At 40.5% G+C, this 21,446-nt stretch overlaps 2 long non-coding RNA genes across 2 annotated transcripts in view; one reads left to right on the top strand and one right to left on the bottom strand.

Moving 5' to 3' along the window:
• LOC117676829 (uncharacterized) overlaps positions 1 to 21,446 on the top strand; it is a 108,408-nt gene that overhangs the window by 38,207 nt on the left and 48,755 nt on the right. The window lies entirely within an intron of this gene.
• LOC148112750 (uncharacterized) lies at positions 16,624 to 21,079 on the bottom strand. The gene is made up of 3 exons (XR_015728832.1): positions 20,996 to 21,079; positions 20,429 to 20,593; positions 16,624 to 18,410 (listed from the first exon to the last, which is right to left on the bottom strand). It is a non-coding gene; the product is annotated as an uncharacterized LOC148112750 (long non-coding RNA).

Consider the following 21,446-nt stretch of genomic DNA (forward strand, 5'->3'; position numbering starts at 1 on the left):
TTTTATTTCAGGATTCTAAAGAAACCAAAAATGTACTTATTTTTACAAGGGCTGCTTGCTGGCATTATGATTATTCTTTGCAAAGGGAGACGAGGAGATCGAGTTATGAAAAAAAAAATCTCTTTTAGAATGTTTTGTTAATTGCTTTGTGTTCCAAATATATTTGTAGTCAGTGCTAAAAATATTAACATTGTCATGTTCACGTTGTATGCAAATGATATAATCCTGATTTAATGCGCGTTCCTCTTTTAGCATGTTTCTGGGGATAAAATTACTGGGTTCAGTCAAGAGAATTCTAACTAGAGTGCAGAAATCATTGCAGTTAGACCAGTTTCTATACGGCAACCTCTCCGCTCGTCTTACATAAGTACATCTCCATGAATTTTTTGATCTTCCATTTCATGCTGATTTACTTGCCAAAAATGCTTTTGCAAAGGAATTTGTGTTTTCTAGCCTAGATGTACCATCCTTCTGGTTCATGGGGTGTATCTTACTTTTTACCAGAAATATAATATCTTGCTTTAACCAAGAGGCACATACAATATGGCGGGCTATAGGAGTGAAAGCAAACTGACTTGCATCTCAGGATATATTCAGTAGAATACATAATAGTCCTTGACTTATGTCTGTAATTGAGCCCAGAATTGTGGTTGTAGGTCATGCTGGTCATTAAGCAGCAAGTCATGTGACTATGATTTTATGATGCTTTTGGGGTGGTCATTGACCAAACGTACCAGTCGTAAAATGAATGCCACAGTCATTAAGTTAATTCATTGTTCACAATGGGAGTTGTTTGCTGGAAACTGAAGTAGATGCCAATTAACTCTTGATCATGTGACCACTGGATACTGTAAATGGCTGTAAATGTGGGTCAGTTTTGAGCACCCAAAATACAATCACTTGACAGGTGTGTGTGTGTGTGTATGTATGGCTGTCAGAACTTCAAATCTCGGTTGTATTGCCATCTGTTATAATTTCGAATGTTCGTTAAGCGAAACCTACCTGTATCTGTTGCATTTACTGTTTGAGCTGCTAATATAGACCGGAAACTACTGGCATTTAGCATCCAGGGAAAAATGGTTGTGGTTGTGGCAGATAGTTTGCTGGATAGTTACACAGCTTGCAGTTGTGTAACTAAAGAAAACTTCATATACTAAGAGATATTTAAAAAGTGCTTGAAAGTAAAATGCCAAGGTTACAAAGCCAAAAATAAATTGCGTGGTACACGTGGACTGTAATGCATCACGTACATGAAATATTATGTACCGTTCTTTCTGCACGTCAAAAAAAAATAATGAAAAAAAAATCTTAAAAAAAAAAAAAAAGGACGGTGAAAATATAAATAGGCCAGACAGATGTCTGTCTCTTTGTAGAACAATTTTGGTCATGTTAGCTTTGAAGAAATGTTAAGTGGGAGAGGTGTGCAGAATTATTCCTGGTCTCAGCAGATGGCAGCACCCAGCTGACTTTAGCCCATCTTAGAACAAGTGATAAGCAGGGTGAGACTTAGGACTTGAGTGTGTAAACCAGCTCAAACCTCTGGATTTGTAGATGAAACAGGGAAGTTAAAGTAGCTCAGAATAAGGCAGTCCACTTCTATATTCTTGGATTTCCATGTGAAGAAAGTTACACAAATGGGTGGTTTTTAGAATGGCAAAGCAACTGTTTTGAGGCATTGAGCTTGACTTGAGAGAATGTTGACCTTTACCTCATTTAGAGAGATCAGGTAGGAAGAAAACCAGGAACTCTGAGAAAAAATAATACTCAAAATAGTTATGAGATCTGAATCTGGGGCTTTCCACCTTGTACCTCAAATCTCTGGGTGTTTTCTCTTTTTTGATAGTCAAATTTTCTGAGCCCATGCAACACACGTCACTTTCACTTTCGTCACCATCACTGAATGAACTTTGGCATTGTCATGGAGGCAGTTTGGTGTTTCTGATGAGCCCTTGTGCTGTAAAAGTTGAAGATTTCGTATTACAGTGATTCAGGAAAGTTCATCTAAATTTTACCTCTGCTGGGTCCCTTGTAGCCGATTGGCGAGGATGGGAAAAACTGTAGGAGGCCTGATGGATGCAGCGTTCTTTTTGAAACCGAAACTTAAAATGGCAGCTTTTGCTGGGATCCTTGTTGAACAAGTTGTTTCACCTCGCTCAGTGCCAGAACTGTTACAGGAATGGGGCAGAGATGTATGTAAATGGGCCAACCAAAATAGCACCAGAAAAGGTGCTTGAAATGCAAAGCAGAGCCCCCAGGGAGAGAAGAATAGGGAATTTGGCTGTGCTCAGTGGTGCCTTAAAGCCATGTATTAGCATTTCATCCCTATAATCCTCAAATTGCATTTAAAAAGAATTTGGGATGGGTCTACTGTATAGGCAACAGTCAGGATTTCAAACTGCAAGAGGAATGCTTTTAAAAATATTTTTTTAGATCTACCTTCTAAATCTGTAACTTCTGCAGTTTGCTTGCGCAGTTGATCAAATGAATGTTAAGTATTTAGTGTTCTAATTGGAGAAAGCAAAGTCACCAATGATTAAAAAATATGAATTATCTTATAGCTAGAGTTGAGCGTAGTCCAGGGGTGAAGTCTACTTACCTTCCTTACCAGTTTGGAAGTGTGTGTGTGCCATCTTCATGTCCAATTTTAGACCCTCTGCGCATGCGCAAAGCCTTCTGTGCATCCGCAGAGAGCCAAAAACAGATTACTTCCTGTAAACCAGGAAAAGTAACGATGGGCGGATGGGCTGAATCACCCGCCACCGAACTGGAGCAAACCAGTAGCATTTCACCCCTGGCGTAGTCTGTATGTTCTATCCTTCATATTAAATTCCATTTATAAGCCAAATAATTTTTCCAAAGCGAACCTGTTTAATGATGTGCAAGGATGGTAGGTCTCTTCAAACACGCTTTCATCCTTTCTGCTCAGTGTTGTGGAGGCATGGAAGCAGTTGCCTTCCCTTAGGGGAGTTTAGCAAACGGGCAGCATTTTATTTTTTATTGGTTTAACTTTTCCTTTTGCCATCTTGTTTGATACATTATTAGGCAAGTAAAGAAAAAGAAAAAGGCCTCTTTTCATGCAGCTCTTTACCTTTGTATTGGTTTACATGACTAATAACTGAATTTTTGGGGGAGGGCTTTGCACAACTTTTTATTGAGTGCCAGTTGTGCCCGGATCAATGGTCACTCATGCCCACGGGTAATTGGACTATTGCGATGCACTCTACCCGGGGCTGCCCCTAAAAGCATCTGGAAACTTCAGCTGGTGCAAAATGCATTTTTATAGGCTTGTGTCTTTCCAAGAAGGCAATGTGTGTGATCAGAGGGCTTCCACAAAATAGTCCTAATAGAGAACTTGAGCTATATTGTTCAATTTAACAGTTGCCAGTTCTAAGACTTGCACAATGCATTGAACTAGATTTAAATGGGGTTGAGTAGTTTTTAGTAGTTTTTAGTTATCTATGATGTGAGAAATACCTTAGGATGGCGTGTGTGATAGCGAACCTTTTTGGCACCAGCTTTGTGCACATCATCAGGGCCACGACCTGAAGAGGAGCTGCCCAGGGGGCATGCGCACGCCGGATAAGGTACTTCCGGTTTCCAGCACGCATATGCGCTCCAGCAAGCAAGTCTTGTGGTTACTGCCGCACATGCACATGTGCCAATCAGCTGGCCGGCACGCACGCTCATGTCAGAAAACAGAAGACCAGCTCTTCCGATTTCCGGCACTGGTGCACGCACAAAGGCCGCTGATCACCAGAAATCCGGAAGAGGAACGGGCAATGCCATGCGTGCCAGTTGACATGGCTCCACATGCCACTTTGGGCACGCGTGCCATAGGTTCGCCATCACGGGCTTAGGACATTGTGTAACCTAGTCTATCATGTTTAACCCTAAAATGATTTATTTATTTTAGCATTGCTGGTCATCTGAACTTGTACTTGTATTTTATAAACCTGCCTTTAAAATTAAGCATGTGGTGTAAACCTGGCCTGTAAATGAAGTGTTTTTGGAGTAATAAAAATGCATTTATGGTAAGTTATACACAAACATTTATACATAGTCTAACATTTCCAGAGAAGGCGACATAGTCAAGGAAATACCTGTGTCATATAAAATAATTCAGAGTTTACAATTGGCTCAAATAAGCATGGCTAATTTCCTCCTCTATTAATGTGAGAGCAAAATAGTTGTTCATTCTAACAGAGAGGATATTTATTTGAAATAAATAGATGCGACATATAGCTAAGAAATGGGATTTGAACGTCCTTGAATAATTGCAGCAGAGGAAACACAGGTGATCTGGTTATTTGGAAGAACTATATCTCACTTTTTTAAAAAAAATATTTTAATGGAAGGAATGGCTATTCCTATAGACAACCAGTGGGATGATAATTAAAACACAAGGCATAGGTTACTCATTTCCTCGATTGCTTCCTGTTTTACAGTGCTTGGTTAGTAGCATGCAAGACAATTGGTTTCCTTTTATATTATTTTATTTTGTATGATGTCTTCTGGAGGATGCGCCTGAGCATCAGTGCATTTGCAATATCACTGACCTGTTAGACCAGAGTTAGACCAAAGAACCTTTCTGACTTTGTGGATTGGTAGTGGGATGTGGCTTGGGGGTTGGTGATCCCTGTGTTAGACCCGCTCCCCAAAGAAATTAAAAATTACATTTAATTCAAATTTCATTTAAATTTAGTCGACAAATCTAATCAGGCCTCAATCATGTGACATTTCTGCTTAAGTAAGGATATTTCACAAAAAAGTGTTGTATTTCATGAGATTTCAGCTTTAAAACACCCACAGTATCTCTCATGGGGATTTCATAGTCTCGCATGATTTAAGCAATGGGGAGAGGTGTTTGCACATGATATGTTGCCTTTGATAATAAAGATATTACATTTGCTAGTGACTGGAAACCCCACACTGCTTTTTTTGTTGAAAAAGAAATGAATTTGTGATTTATGGGTTTGCTGATTAGAAAGTGCGGCTTACGGAAAAAGGAAATTATGAAGTAACCTTAGAGAAATATAAAAACATTTATAGCTGTGAAAAAGACTGGAAGTTCTTTCTTTCTTTCTTTTTTTTCTTTCTCTCTCTCTCTCTCTCTCTCTTATTTCTACTTACTTTTTTACTTGCTATTTTTTATTTTCTTTGTTTCTTTTCTAGTATTTGTACTACTTTTACTTTGCTAAAAAATCTTCAATAAAAATTATGTAAAAAATATAAAGATTAGTTTAGCTTCTGAAGGTGTACACACACGCGCGCACACACACACACACACACACACACACACACACACACACCCCTACACTATTCTCTAGTTTTTTGTTACTCACACACACACATTTTAGGATCAGATTGACCTAAAAGCAGGGGTGAAATCCAGCAGGTTCGGACAAGTTCTGGAGAACCAGTAGCAGAAATTTTGAGCAGTTTGGAGAACTGGCAAATACCACCTCTGGCTGGCCCCAGAGTAGGGTGGGAATGGGGATTTTGCAATATCCTTCCCCCAGAAGTGGGGAGGGAATGGGGATTTTGCAGTATCCTTCCCCTGCCACGCCCACCAAGCCACACCGACCAAGCCACACGACACCCACTAAGCCACACCCACAGAACCAGTAGTAAAAAAATTTGGATTATTTCACCACTGCCTAAAAGGGTCAAGATTAAAGAGACTGGATAACGGAAGACTTCTAAATAGATTTAACTGGCAGCAGCATCTTCTCAGTTGCTATTACCAGTAACATGACAATTCACCATGGCCAACTTGTCACAGCCAAATTGCCATGGGCCAACTTGCTGTGGGTACTAAGTAAGGCAAATCCTACTTAACGTTTTGTTATCAGCTCAGATCAAATGTGTTTTGAAAAAGGAAGTCCAGGCCCAGAGTGAAGAGGCCAACTATCTCTGGAGGAAGTGTTGGCCTGCCTTTTGGCCACTATCCCTCTCACCTTCACAGTGATTAAATCTTAAGGAAATAGCACTTTTAAAGAAGGTCCATGTGTAACATTGCTGGGAAATGGTGGCCACGGTTCCAAAGATGCTTTTTCAACTGGACTTTCTTCGTTTTTTCTTGAAGACATTTCGCTTCTCATCCAGGAAACTTCTTCAGTTCCAGAACTTCTGGAGGCAAGCCGTTCCATTGGTTAATTGTTCTCACTATTAGGAAGTTTCTCCTTAATTCTAGATTGGTTCTCTACTCAATTAGTTTCCATCCATTGCTTCTTGTTCTATTTTCAGGTGCTTTGGAGAATAGTTTCACCCCCTCTTCCTTGTGGCAGCCCCTCAAATATTAGAAGACTGCTATAATGTCACCCCAGTCCTTCTTTTCATTACAGTAAACATACCCAATTTGTGCAACTGTTCATACATTTTAGCCTCCAGACCCCTAATCTTCCTTGTTGCTCTTCTCTGCATCCTTTCCAGAATCTCAACATCTTGTCTATGGAGATTTTCAACCGTCCAGGTCATGGATGTCTCAACGGTGCTTTTCCAAAAGACAACTGGACTTTCTTGGTTCTTTCCTTGAAAACTGAACTGAAGAAGCTTCTTGGAAGAGAAGCGAAATGACTTCAAGGAAAAACAAAGAACGTCCAGTTGTCTTTCGAAAAAGAACCTTTGGGACAACCATGACCTGGATGACTGAGAATCTCTGTAGATATGATGGCGACATTGTCCCTTCAGGCCCTTGTTGGCTAAATGAAAAAAAGGGGCCATAAGACTGAGAGCACGAGAGGAAGCATTTTGGAAACACAAGACCCTGTATACCGGGGTGGGTTCTACTTAACTTTACTACTGGTTCGCAGTGGGGCCGTGCGCGCACGCTTGCTTCTCTTTCACGCATGCATTTGCTTCACTTGCGCCCGCGCTCTTCTGCACATGCGCAGAAGCGTTTTGATGACGTCGGGGTCGGTGGGCGGAGCCTCCCGCCGGTTTTACTACCGGTTCTATAGAACCGGTGCGAACCGGGGGGGCAACCCACCACTGCTGTATACGTCTTATCATCCGTTTTCCAAAGCAAGTGAAATTTTCCACTCCCCCCACCCCCCACCCCAGTGTGAAATTCTCCCATATTCCAAACAATCTTTGTGAAAGAGGCAGAAAAAGCAGTGACAGGGTGAAGGATTTTATGAAAGCCAGGGCAGGCTTCAATATAGCGTATAACATTTTGCAAAGAAAGAGGAAATGGTTTGCTGCCAAAAGGAACTTGTGGTCTAGAAATAGATATCATGAACAAGCAGAGGAAGGCTGGAGAAATGGGGTCAGAGGGAAGAATATGCAATGACTTCAGCACCTATTTGATCTTTGGTTACATGGCAGTAAACTGCTGGGAACCAGGATTAGCGAGGTGGGAAGGGGGTGGTCCAAGAACATAAAAGGGGAAATATTCATAGATGTTCTGAGAGCCAGTTCCATGCCTAAGTGATACCTTTTTAAAAAATTGCTAATTATGTTCATCAAAATTTCCTTAAAAACACGTTAGAAGCTGAATCCTCAAACTTTAAGACTTGTGGATTTCTCAATTCTGGGAGTTGAAGTCTACAGGTCCCAAGTTGTTAAGGTAGGACACCCCTGCTCTAAATGCCGATCTTCCCATCTCATTCTGTACTTTTTCATGTGCTACTTTCTTTATTCACACAGCATTGTTACATACAGCATTGTTCAGACTGGAACAGTTCAGAATGTTACCCTGTTACTAATAAAGGAGCATATTTGTAGCTCAGGGTTGAAATCAGGGGTCCTTGATGCTCTCTGAGCTTGGTGGTTTTCTTGCAGACATTTCATTATCTAAATTAGGTAACGAGTTTAGGTAATGAAACATCTGTGAGAAAAACACCAAGCTCAGAGAGCACCAAGGGCCCCTCATATTATCCTATTTATGGAAACTATATTGTTCTGAATGAGCAATGTAGGATGAAAGAAAACAGGACTATAAAGATACTTGAGTCCTATAAGCTGCAAATGCTGAGAGCAAACACACACATCTTGCTTAGAGTATTTTTTTAAAGTTTCAATCCTTTTGGAGTGTCTCATTGTTGATGCAGTTCCTTTAAATACTGTGCAGAAACTACAGAACGAAGGCGCTGGATGTAAAAATTAATCTGAGAGAAGCTATTCTGAGAAGTGTTCCAATATTTTTTCAAGCTCAGCTTCTTTCTGAAATCCATCTTTCATTTTTTAGGGACATATCACCGTCTGCAAAGCCAGACTCCTTACTACGCTTTCCTTCCTGGACCAAAAATGGGCAGATGACAAATTATTTCTTGTCATTTAATTTCCTGTTCCCCTCCCTTCCTCCTCATCCTTCTGGGAAGGATATATATGTGTGTGTATATGTATATACATATATATGAACTGAAGTTTTCTGCTGAAAACCTCAGTTCCTTAGAAGTCGCTCTGAAGTTCTCTTGTCATTAAGATTATATCAAGTATGCATGAATAATAACGTATAAAAAGGTTGGAGTGGTGGTGGTAAATTCCTGTAATCACTGGTTTCTCTTCCCTCCCACCTCACATTTCAGAAATCTTTCTTTTTCTTTTTCCCCTTCTTCTGTACAATATGGCAAGAGCACGAAGTTCGATCAAGGATACGAGGTTTCAAGTCTCCTCCCACCTTGATTCTGACCTGAACTTTGCTTTTCCTTCTAAATCGAGCATGCAAATTAAATCTTAAGTGGGTTGTGGCAGCCGCCCCAGGACTCGTCCTATCATGTGGACGATGGGTTTTTTTTTTTGCTTTTGCTTGCTCTTTTCTTAACAGCTGCAGGGGAGAACTTTCAAGGTTAGGGAACCTTCAGCCGGATGGGTAGGAGGGGGTCCAATCAGAATTGGTGGGCCTGACCTCACCGATTACTTCACAGGTAAGTGAAATAATGCACATGAGCTAATAAAGTGGGGAGGGAGGGTGCATAAGAGCATTAACCCAGAATTTAAAATTGCCCTTCCGCACTGTGGTGTTTAAACCTGGAAATCTGTTTATCATTTTTTTAAAAAAAGAATTAAATACAATTGCATAGTGTATTTGCTTTCTCTCCTGCTCTCCTGCCCTGTTTTAGAATCTTATCATGGGAAATGCCATTTGCATTCCTGCATATGCATTCTTTATTTCAGCTCTAAAAATAAACTAAAACTTAGTCCAGAGGATGATTTATTTTCAATTATCTTTCTCCCCCTGTGATGATTTTGACTCTTTTTTTGTTTTCTCTTCCCCTTTTCCTTTACTTTTGTGATTAAAAGTTGTAATTCTGAGCCAACTTCTCCTTTATAATTAGAGAGAGTAAAGATGGTTCCCAGTGCAGGTTGGTAGATTTTATTTTCACACAGACATTTTTGTGCTTTGATTTGGTGCCTTTGAAGTAAGTAGTACATAACCTTTATAGTAACATTCCTTTGCCGGAAAGTAATTCTTAGAATTCAGATGTATAGAGGTTGTCTTGGCCAGTATGGCTAATGGTTCCTAAAATTATAATATTAAATAAATGGAGATTGCCCCGTTGCCTTCTTTACCTTTGTCTTCTTTTGTAGTTTTCTTTGCTGAATGTATAAGGAGATGTGTGGGAACCGTACTGATATAAAACTTTCCGAACTTGAAACTCATTATGCATTATTACATAGTCATGCAATTAAAATGCGCTTAAATTGATTTGTAGCATATCATTACTTAGATTAAATCTGGCAAGATGCTGCTTTTGGAAGAAAATACAGTTGAGTGTTTTGTCTCCTTTGCAGTGAAGGCATAGGGAGAGTAGTAGTATGTCTTGCTAGGGTATTGCTTGAGAAAGTATTAGAAATATCTTCCGGAAGTATTGCTGGTAGAAAGTGGTTGCTGTGAGTACAGTCAGAAAAGTTTGTTTTCATCTCACTTTAACTATAAATGTACTGTATTCAGTTGCCTTTGTCGGGCTTCCCTTAGTTTCCATCTGTTCCTTCTTACCTGCCTAAATGGATTGTTGAGGATTGAGCTTTTGAAAAGGATCTGGTTAGCAATCATGTCATAATAGGCTAAATTCACACAACACACTACAGGAATAATAGAATAACAGAGCTGGGAGGGACTTTGGGTGGTCTTTTAATCCAACCCCCTGCTCAAGCAGGAAACCACCTACCATTTCAGACAAATGGTTGTCTAATCTCTTCTAAAAAACCTCCAGTGTTGGAGAACCCACAACTTCTGGAGGCTTCTACTTATGACCACAATTGAGCCCCAAATTTCCATCCCTAAGAAAAGCAGTTGTTAAGTGACGTTTGCCCCTTTTGATGACCTTTTTTTTTTGCCACAGTTGTTAAGTGAATCACATAGTCATTAAACGAATCCAGCTTCCCCCATGGATTTTGCTTGTCAGAAGCCGGCTGGGAAAGTTACAAACGGTGAACACATGGGCCCAAGACAATGTAACAGTCATAAATACATGCCAAGTGTCCGAATTTTGATCACGTGACCATGAAGCTGCTACAACAGTTGTAAGTGTGAAAATCGGTCATAAATCACTTTTTTCAATGCTGCGGTAACTTCAAATGGTCCTTGAATGAAGTGTTATAAGTTGAGGACTACCTATATAGCAATTTTTCTCAAGCTGCTCAGTGTAAGAAAGTACTGTCTATCGTCCCTTCTCAAGTATAAATATATCCAGTACTTTCCATTTCTTTTTATAGCGCTTTCTACTTCCTCCTTTGTTCCACTTTCTCTAAACTACTTCTTTAGAGAAGTAGTTCTCCAGAACTAGGTAGGATACTGAGGGTGGAGTCTGGGCAGGTAAAGAATAAAGCCAAACTATTATTGTACCTTCCATCATTGACTTTGCAAATAACTGCTGTTTCCCGCGAGTACTATTATTGGAATTCTGTGAAGTATGCTTAAAGGAACCAGATATATTTAGTATAAAGAAAAGAGGTTTAAAGGGAGAAGTGATAGCACTTTGCCAGTAGATGAAGAGATACCATAAGGAAGAGGGTATGGATTTATTCTCCCTAATTCCTGAGGATAGTAGAAGAGACCAGCAGGAAGAAACCTTACAAAGCGAGAACCAATCTTGAAATAAGGAGAAATTTCTCCTTATTTGAGAGCTGTTGGAGAGTGGAGCAGCTTGCCTTTTAGAATCATGGTGTTCTACCACTGGAGGTTTTCAAGAAAAGATCAGATGGGCATTCCTCTAGAATGGTATGAAAAATTCCTGTCTTGGGCAGAGGGTTGGAGTCCCGGGGTGTCCAAACTGTCAACTTTTAAGACTTGTGGACTTCAAATCCCAGAATTCCCCAGCCACCCGTGGGAAACTCTGGGAGTTGAAATCCACAAGTCTTTAAAAGTTGCCAAGTTTGGACATCCCGGGACTATAAGACTTCAAACTCTAAGATTCTATGCATCTGCTCTACCCTCTTGAGGTGAGGTATCCCATCTGATGTTGCTGCTTTTCACGTTGTGTTTCCTTCATCCCAGAGCTGGTTGGCATTTCATGTGTGCTAGTGGATTTCTCCAGATCTATGGTTTTAAACCCTTGCACGCATAAACTGGAAGATCAGTAGAAAAAGAACGATATCATTAGGAGTATAATCGTCTGCTTTGCCTCATTGGCAGCCCAGATTAAAGCTACTGAAACAGAAATGTGGCAGGTTTGGGCTAGTAAAGAGAAGAACGCTTGATGTTTATGATGTCTAAACACCTATATAATGACAGGTTGTCACATTGCTGAAACTGATGTGTTATCAAATCTGATCTGTTAAACTATAGTCACAGGTAATGGCCAAGGTTTATGGTAGTTAAACATTGGCCATTTACTCCGCCCAACTCCAGGGGAATAAAAACACAGGCAATATTCCAATTTCTGGCCCCCTGTTTTAGCTGGAGTCGAGCATATATCATTTAGCCAGGGAATGTAAAACTCTCATCACTGCGTCAACTTGATTTGTGGCACAGTGTTATTTTGATATAATCCTTTATTGTAGTCAGTGGGGCAGGGAAGAGATTCTGCTGGCATGAGGGTGTACCCTTATTATTTAATTCCAGAAGCGGACCAAAGCGCAGAGCTGTAGGTAGGTCTTGGCATACTGGAGCAGAGCTTGTAGCAGGAAAACAAATGCACATTTTTCTACATACAAGGGGGGTGAGGTAGTCCAGAACAATCATTCAGAGCAGGTAAATAAGGTCAGAGTGTTCCTGTTTGGCTTGGGAAAGGAGAGCAATGCTCTGATTAAGGATTTTTTTTTTTTTTTAAAGAGAAAGCAGCAAAAAGATAAATACAAGCAAACCGTACGGCTTTAACAAGGTTGGAAAAAAGTCCTTTCCTGGAGTTCGGAAGTCATTAACAACTATAACATAAACTCACTCAGGCTTTTTTTAAACCAAAGGAACTAAAAAGCTAAAGGCAGGGTTGATTTCTAGTGATTACATGAGCCCGAGAAGTTGTTCTTTGGCAGTATTATGGGAGTATCTGGATTTTACTTACATTCACAATATATTTTTTGAAGTCCTGATTCTCCTGGTGATTTCCTGCTAATCAGGTCCAAATTTGCTTAACTTTTTCCAAGGTCAGCCAAGGTCCGTCCCATGCGGCAACTTACTGATTTCTGAAAGAGATCTTGGCAAAACGACAGATAGTCCAGATATAGGTTTAAATAACTTAATATCCTGTTTTCCTGAAAATAAGACCCAACCGGAAAATAAGCCCTAGCATGATTTTCCAGGATGCTTGTAATATAAGCCCTACCCCCAAAATAAGCCCCAGTTAAGATCATCAACCAGATGGAGGTGTTTAGTACTATATTTTCCCCAAAATAAGACCTAATCGGAAAATAAGCCATCATGTGTCTTTTGGAGCAAAAATCAATATAAGACCTGGTATTATTTTGGGGGAAACATGGTAGATGCCCCAGTGGTGAAATCCAATTTTTTTTACTACCGGTTATGTGAGCGTGGCTTGGTGGACATGACAGGGGAAGGATACTGCAAAATCTCCATTCCCACCCCACTCTGGGGCTAGCCAAAGGTGGTATTTGCCGGTTCTCCAAACTGCTCAAAATTATTCACAAGTCTGTGATGAAAATATTCCCAAAAGTTGCAGCACATATTGATGGGACATTTTGCCTGGTTGATAACGACCCTGTGAACCCCATGACAGACCCTCTAAGTGTTTAGACCCAACAGTTCCATTCTGCCCGATACTGCACAATTTTAAGTATTTACATAAGTCAGTAGCAATTGGCAAAGAGATGATATGAGGTTGGGTCTGATGTTTGTAAAATAGCAAGAGAAGCTACCCTGTTTCCCTGAAAATAAGACCTCCCCGGATAATAAGCCCAATTGGGCTTTTGAGCGCATGCACTAAAATAAGCCCCCCCCCCAAATAAGCCCTCCTCGAAAATATTTAAATGCATGTGCAGCCGGTCCCCACCGTTTCCTCTGGTTAGGGTTAGGGAGACAAAGCTGGAAATCAGGTAAGACGGCAAGAGGAGCCTCGTCTTGCTCCACGCACCCCAAAATAATTAGACCTCCCCGAAAATAAGGCCAAGTGCTTATTTCAGGGTTCAAAAAAATATAAGATAGGGTCTTATTTTCAGGGAAACACGGTATGTGCATTTAAGTCAATCTCTTGAAATGGTTATGTATAACTGATTTATTCTATGATACATAGCCAGAACGTCTGACCTCTGTTTTGGCAATAGCTATCAATAATTTGGAGTACAGAAAACAGGCTCCTACATAATGGACCACTGATAATTTTATTAATTTAATACAATATTCCACCTTTCCTCTGGGAACTCCCTGCAGCTCACATGGGGCTCATCTCTCTTCATTTCATCCCACGATAGACTGGCTGAACGGAGAAAGATTGAGTGGCCTGAAGTCACCATGGCCAAATCTGAATTTGGATCTGGGTCTACAAATTGCCCTTGTTCTTGTCATCTGTCTCAGCCTTCCACAAGGTGTTTGCCAATATGTGAGTTGCAACACTCAAAAGTTTCCCAGCCAAATGTAAAGATAAACAAGAGTCCCACTGGCAGTAGAACTCAGCTGCACCACTAAGCTACTGCACACTCTCCACATTAACATTATCTGTGATTTATTATATATGTGAAGAGGACTGTTGGCTTTTAGTCTTCAATTCTATTGAGTATGATTACTTGTAATAAAGTGCCTGATATAATTCCAATTTAAACAAGAGGACGCCTAAAGTACAAATGGACCGGAAAAATTGTGGGCAATTGTCCTTTATAACAGCTTGGGAGTGCTGTTGGGACTCGCATGTAAAATCTTTAGCTGAAAAGGCATAACAGAAATATGGATAAATTAAACTTTTTTTTGGTACAAGCTTTCCTTGCCTACAACGGTGAATAATAACCCAACTTTGTGGCCTTGCTCAATTACTATGTTTGAATGTCAGGAGAAGCTATAATTCATGAACCAGCATTTCCTTCAGGCTCATGAGTTAGAGCAAGCTACACGCTTAATTCCTTTTTGTTTTCATTCTGCATAAGAGTGTAGGATTTTCAGGGAACATTGCGAGGGTGAGTGGCTGGGGAATTCTGGGAGTTAAAGTCCACATGTCTTAAAGTTGCCAAGGTTGGAAAACCCTTCTTTAAACGTGTGACTATGGAGGTTACACCCTTCCTCATCTTTTAGAAAGTGATGGAGCCAAGAATAATCTTCACTTTGTTAAAAGAGGGGAAAGAAAAGAAATCATTTTGGAGTCACATTGTGTGATGGAATGTTTGGATGACCTTGGGGGACTGAGGAAAGGGATGCGGCCTAGGAAACAATTAGACAAAAGAAGGGGGGGGGACAAGGCTTAACGGTAAGAGGAAAAAAAATTTAGGAAGGATCTGCCCTAATTTATCAGACAGTTCAAAGGAAGGTCAATTCAAAGTGATGGTGGGGAGTTTGTGCCTTCTGACTTGCAAGATAATGTAGCCTTACAATAAAGTAGAATTATCTTATCTAGTTGTGTTTCCGGTCTGGTTTACCCTGGAGGTGAACCAGTGATCTTACTGAGCTACTACATATCTCCAGAGAATCACACCCACATACCCACCCACCCCCCCCCCCCCAAAAAAAAAAGATGAGAGAAGATTCAAATCAAAAGGTGCTGAGCAAAACACGAGACACCATGCACAATCTGCAGACCTGGTCTTTTGGAGGGAGCATGACCCTCTCCAGAGCCACCTGGGGAGGCCATGCAACAATGACATGTTGGTAGTTTATGATTATTACGGGGGTCATGAAATCCAAGGCCACTTCAGATCCTACCCTCCAGAGGTGGCAACTGAAAGCAGTCAGCAACATAGTTTACTTATTCAAGCTTTAGGGCACCCAAGCCATTGTCAAAGCACTATGCCCCATCCCTAGGTCACTTACGTTTAACTTTATCAACAAAAGGGCAGGTCAGAGGATAGGACAGCTGATGTAGCTTGCCCTTTCCCCCCCCCCACAAATACACACAGAGCTCACATCTGGCCTTCAGTGGAACAAAACGGATGCAAGAGCTGAAACCCAGGTGATCCTATCTCAGTCAGGGTATCCCCCTTTCTTTAACCAAAGTTTCAGTAATATCCAGTTAAAATAGGACAAAGTTAGTGTGGCATGACCCGTTAGTGATAAATCCATGCTGAGTTTTGGTAATTACCATATTGTTTCACAGAACTGGCTTCTCTTTTTATACTTCAGCAAGCATTGATCACAATACTCAGTTGGAAGGTTATTTAAACGTTTGGAATGTATAGTATATAAAGGGTTTATCTTTAATTTCCCATGTTGTTTTAACTGTAGCTTGTGTAATATAATATGAACCTTTCCATGGGACTGGATTTTGATTAGCATATGACAAGTACCGGTATATTCTTGAGGTTTCTTTTTATCTTTTCCACCTTTCTTTTGTATTAAAAATTCACTTAAAAAAAAAGCATTAGTAAACAATTATAAAAGGGAAACAAATTTTTCCAGAGTTCATTTTTCTCCCCCAAGGATGCACATTTAATTGTATTTTAATCTGCCCTTTCTTTTTAGTTTGAAGCGTATGGATCAAATATATCAAACGAAATGCAACTGTGGTGAGGTAATCAAAGAAATGGTACTGACCATAGCAAACCAAAATAGTAATGAAAAATTAATTAAGGGAAGTAATTCTCTCATACTTGGATGCAGAGGTAGGAATCGTAGAACCTTTGCTTGTGACTCCAAGAGAGCCATAGGGTGGAATCAAAAGAACTTAAAACAGGTGCATTTTCAAAATTAAGCCAGGGTTGAGAAATCCAAGCATTCAGGATAATGAAGCAGAGACTTTTGTTCCCATTGGAAAGCATGTTTTTTTATGGTCAGCACATTTTTCAGGCTAAGGGAATGTTTATTGGCTATTAGGATCAGCTGACTCAAAGTTTATGCCTGAACATTGTATTTGTAGAGGAACTGCAATTACCCATTTTCAGGGTATGTATGAAATATTGAGCTGTAAACCAACTAAATGGGCTTGGTTTACATAAAATGTTCACACACATACACACACACACACACACACACACAAACTCAAAACAAAAGCCCTAAAAAGATTACCATGAACCAAAATCTATCGGAATAGAGCCACTATGCCTATAATCCAGTCTCCTAAAAAGAAGGGGATGATAATCTTATTATAAGATGTACATACTTATATCTTTATTATTATAGTAAAGCTGGAGAAGAGCCTAATGCTGGGTAAGATTGAGGGCAAAAAGAAGAAGGGGACGGCAGAGAATGAGGTGGCTGGATGGAGTCACTGAAGCAGTCGGCGTGAGCTTAAATGGACTCCAGAGGATGGTAGTGGACAGGAAGGCCTGGACAAAAGTTGTCCATGGGGTCGCGATGGGTCAGACACGACTTCGCAACTAACAACAACAACAAGGCTTGGTTTGGCTAACCATCATTACTTGATAAGCCAGTTAGAATTGTACATCATTCTAGGGCATAAACAGTCATGAGTCACTTTCATGTGAGATGGGTGACTGTATAAATAAATAAATAAATCATGGTTTATAACCAACATAGCAGCTGGGTTCCAACAACATGTTTAAGCTATAACAATTTACATTTTGCTGTGTGAAATATGGGAACCCAGTGTGTAGCCATCTGGTATTTGCAGCTTGAGAGGCAAAAATGAGTATAAAATAATAGGGCTGTGCACTGAGTTCGTTTGCTAGTTAGAGCAAATTGTGCTGATGTAAGTGTAACATTGGGAAGATGCCTATAAAGCTGACGCTTACTGCTACACTATTATATACCAACTTAACCCAGTAATTTTCTGGCTTTATCCTGAAATATTGTATAACTTTAGTTAAAGCACAACTTGATAAATGACAGGAACGAGTATGGAAAATGCCTGGAAGATAATTACTAGTGTACCCTTGCTTTTTCATTTGTTTACACGGATATATGAATACATGCATTTATTTAGTGGTTCACCATTTCTGAGGTGGAATTAAGTTTCATTGCATGAACAACTGTACCAGCATGCTGCGAGCTTTACATGTGTGTTGTAAGAAAGCAAACGAAGGACATACATGTGCTATTTCACCTTGCAGATTTTCTGTCAGTCTCAATCATGGGGGGCAGGAGGTGGTGGAATCCAGGGTCCTTGTACCACTTTAATCTGAAATATTCAGACCTTCCCAACACAACAGAAGGATTTGCCTTTTGTGGAACGTGCCTGATTTGTCCATGAGTTATTTTGTTGGACTCTCATCCCACCTCCCCCCCAAAAAGCAGCGACACATTCAGATCAATGATTCGTCATGAAACATCCCTAAGGCATTTCCCCTGATGATAAATAGTTTTTGTTCTACAACATACTCTGAAAATTAGGTGGAAGGGAAAGGGAAGAAAATCACATGATTTTGAGCAATCGGAGCACTCCTGATTTTTTTTTTAAAAAAAATAGCAATCTCTTCATCGCGTCCTATGTGTTATAGCGAGAAGAAAAATAACAAATTTAATAAGCCACAGTGATTGGATTCACGTATGCATGATGATGATGATGATGATGACGACATCCATTCAGTCTTGTCAGACACTTGGCGATTCTCTGGGCCAGGTCTCCACATCTTCTGATCTTGCACTTCTTCTTTTGAGTTTTTCTATGTTCTGGATGGTGTCAGCTTTGATGGTGTCCAACCACCGTGTTCTTTGACGGCCTGGTTTCCTTTTTTATATATGCGTACGTATATACTTATATAGGCCTAACACATTTTCCCCTTTTGGATTAGGGAAAATCATGCACGGTACAGAAAAGAAAAAAGAAATAGAATATAAATTTAACACAAAAATAGTTTGTCGCGAAAGCGACTGCCTGCGAAGGCTCCTGGATTGGGGCTGAAAGACGAAAGCGGAAGCAGTATGCTCTGTCCCATCATTGGGTAGACCAGGTTGCCCTGATAGACCAGTCCCACTGGAGAAAAAAAAAAAACATTTAAGAGTTACAATAATTTCAACGTAAACATGGTCCTCAAAAATAAAAGTAGTGAAAAGAAACAATTGATACAGAGTTGAATTGTCCCGCAGTAAGTTGTCCTATGGCAAGTTCGTCACGGAGAGTTGGCCAAAGCGAGTTGGTTGTGGTGAGTTGTGCTAGACAAGGGGTCGGCAACCTTAAACACTCAAAGAGCCACAAAGGTCCTAACCGGAAGCTCCCTGTTCAATTCTGGAGCTGACCGGATGTCTGGTTCCCTCACCATAGAGTGTCCTCCTAGCACGGCGTCTTTTTTCCTCTGCTGACTGGAAGTCCGGTTTCTCCACCATAAAGTCTCCTAGTGTGGCATCCTTTTTCCTCTACCTGTCCTAACCGAAAGCCCTATCAATTGTGGAGCCGATCGGCGACAAGAAGCTGCAGCAGAGGGATGAAAGAGCCACATGCAGCTCCAGAGCCACGGGTTGCTGACCCCTCCCAAGGCAATGAACAAAGCAGTTGATGGATATGGTTGAAATGAGGAGGGCTTGCCAGGAGAGAGAAATAAGTTAGTGGTTTTAGATATATCGTGGATTTGTTTTAGATATATTTCCTTTATGTCATGATTGCATTTGGTTTTTTACCGACAAAGAAATAAAGGGAGACTAGTATAGATCTATTTCAAGCTGTCATGAGCGAGCCATACCCTTCTGGGTTCGGGTTTGAATCCCATTAGGGGTTGGGTTTTTTTAGCGTATGGCACATATTAGCCAGGAATCACCGAGGTCACTGGCTGCCTCTGTGAAAGGAAATTTTTCGGGTGGTGTTATCTTACCTGTGGGATACCTGACTGCCAGTAGGCAACTGGGGAAGGCTCCTCTCCTGTCCCTACGCAGGAGGGAATTGAGCCGCCAAGCTGCCGACCTCAGCAGAGTGCAGGCTCAGCATCTTACCATGTGAGCCACCATGCCCCTCCCCCCAATTATTGGGGGTATTGCTAGCTGATGAGAGCTAAATAGCTTGAAATAGATCTATACTAGACTCTCTTTATTTCTTTGTTGGTAAAACATAAATTTAACACAAAAATATTGTAATTTGTATTTCTGGATTGACTTTCTTAATTTTATTATTATTGGCCATGGTTCCGTTGTATTTAACGATTGTATTCATTGAATTGTCCCATGGCCAAGTTGTCCCCTGGTGAACGTTGCCCCATTCCAGCCTTGGGAGATGGTGGCGGGGGGGGGGGGGAGGGAAGAGGAGGGTGCTGCCTAGGGAACAGTCAGATAAGAGAAGCCGTAGCCCATAGCTATATAATGGGCAGAGATCAGAAAGGACACCTCCCAAGTTCTTGCAAGATTTCTGTTAATGTAACCTTTACGATAAAGTAGCCTTAGCTCATCTGGTTGTGATTCCTGTGTGGTCTACCTGGGAGGACTGGCAGTTTTTAAGGTTTTCATTACTCATCTTCACCCCTCCCTCCCCTCATTTCCCTTGACCCATTCACTCTTCCATCATATAATGTATTTGTTTTATGATTCAGTCTTCATACATTCTCTCTGTATGACCAAACCATCCTTAGATATTTTTACTGGCCATTCACTTTTTAATCACCCCATAGTAATTTAGTTAGTGTTCATTCATTCTTGGCCCCGTCGTATCTTGTTTTTACCACACACAGTTTTTGGGGCATCCCATTTTTACCCTACACCCAACTCCTTTCCATAGAACAAAGTGGCCAGGAACATAATCTTATATATTGTCATTTTGGATTCTTTCAAAAATTTTCATCCCTCTCAAAAAAAACCGTGTACTAACTTTCCATCAACATTTGCACATATTAAAATTTATCCACGTCAATAAACGCGCTACCACAATGCATATATTTGTCAACTTGCTCGAGCTCTCGCAACATTTGCGTATAACTTGCAGTTCTTTCTTTTTCCTGTCAGACATAACTGCCTTGGTCTTTTTGCTTTGATAGATTAATTTGGTCTTCAATACATTAATTTGCATCTTACAGTTTGTGTAATATTCCCTGGAAACCGTTTGGGTTCCAGCCAACAACGGAGCACCATCTGCGAACGAGAATATGCTTTCAGTACTTCTTGTGAAGCAGATGCACAAATCTCGTCTTCTGAGCAGCAATTTGGGTTGGACCAGGCGATACCAGGCGAGCGCATGACCTTTTTGGGAAAAAAAAGTACTTAATGTACTTTACATTGATAAGCTTTCAAATTATTAAAAATAACGAGGCTATTTTATTCAACTGAAAATAAAATGGCATATATACAATATGAGTATACATTTCAAAGCAGTGTTAAAATGTAACTTTAACTAGGAATAGCTGAATACTCCCCCCCCCCCCCAATTTTTCAGCCTTTTTACGTTAATCACTGAATGTCTCAAGTCCCAGGTTTAGGAGTGTTGAAAAGACATCCAGAAACTAGGATTTTCATCCTCAAAGATGTGAGGATTTTTTTTTTCCTTTTCATTTTTCTTCCATTTGGTCAGACAGCTGCAAGTGGCTATTTATTCAATTTTCATTTGATTCCTATAGCTGCCTATCAGTAATGGTATTCACTTACCTTCACTACTGGTCCACCTCTGCGCATGCACAGAGCGTCCGTGATGACGTCCGGGTGGGTGGGCGGAGCCTCCCACCACTGCCAGTTCGCTTGAACTGGGTAGAACCAGTAGAATCCCACCACTGCTGCCTATCTCACAACGACTCTAAATTCCAGAATTCTGGGAGTTGAAGTTCACAAGTCTTAAAGTTGCCAAGGTTGGAGACCCCTGGTATAGAAGGTTAAAAAAATTATATGATATGAAGAGAAAACAGAATTCCTGTCAGTGAAACAATATTTTCATCTTTTCTCCCCCTACCTTACAAAAGTAGTTTGAGTGAATGATTTCATCAGACTAGGCTTACAGTGATAGATTCTGGTTGAACAGTTTTGGTAGAATTTGTCATCCTACTAGCTGTTTTTTCTTAATGTTCTTCTTTATACACAGAAAAGTGGCAGTAGAACAATATAT

Source organism: Pantherophis guttatus, chromosome 7 (genome assembly GCF_059756535.1).
Source record: "Pantherophis guttatus breed Tessera chromosome 7, ASM5975653v1, whole genome shotgun sequence".
NCBI classification, from domain to species: domain Eukaryota; kingdom Metazoa; phylum Chordata; class Lepidosauria; order Squamata; family Colubridae; genus Pantherophis; species Pantherophis guttatus.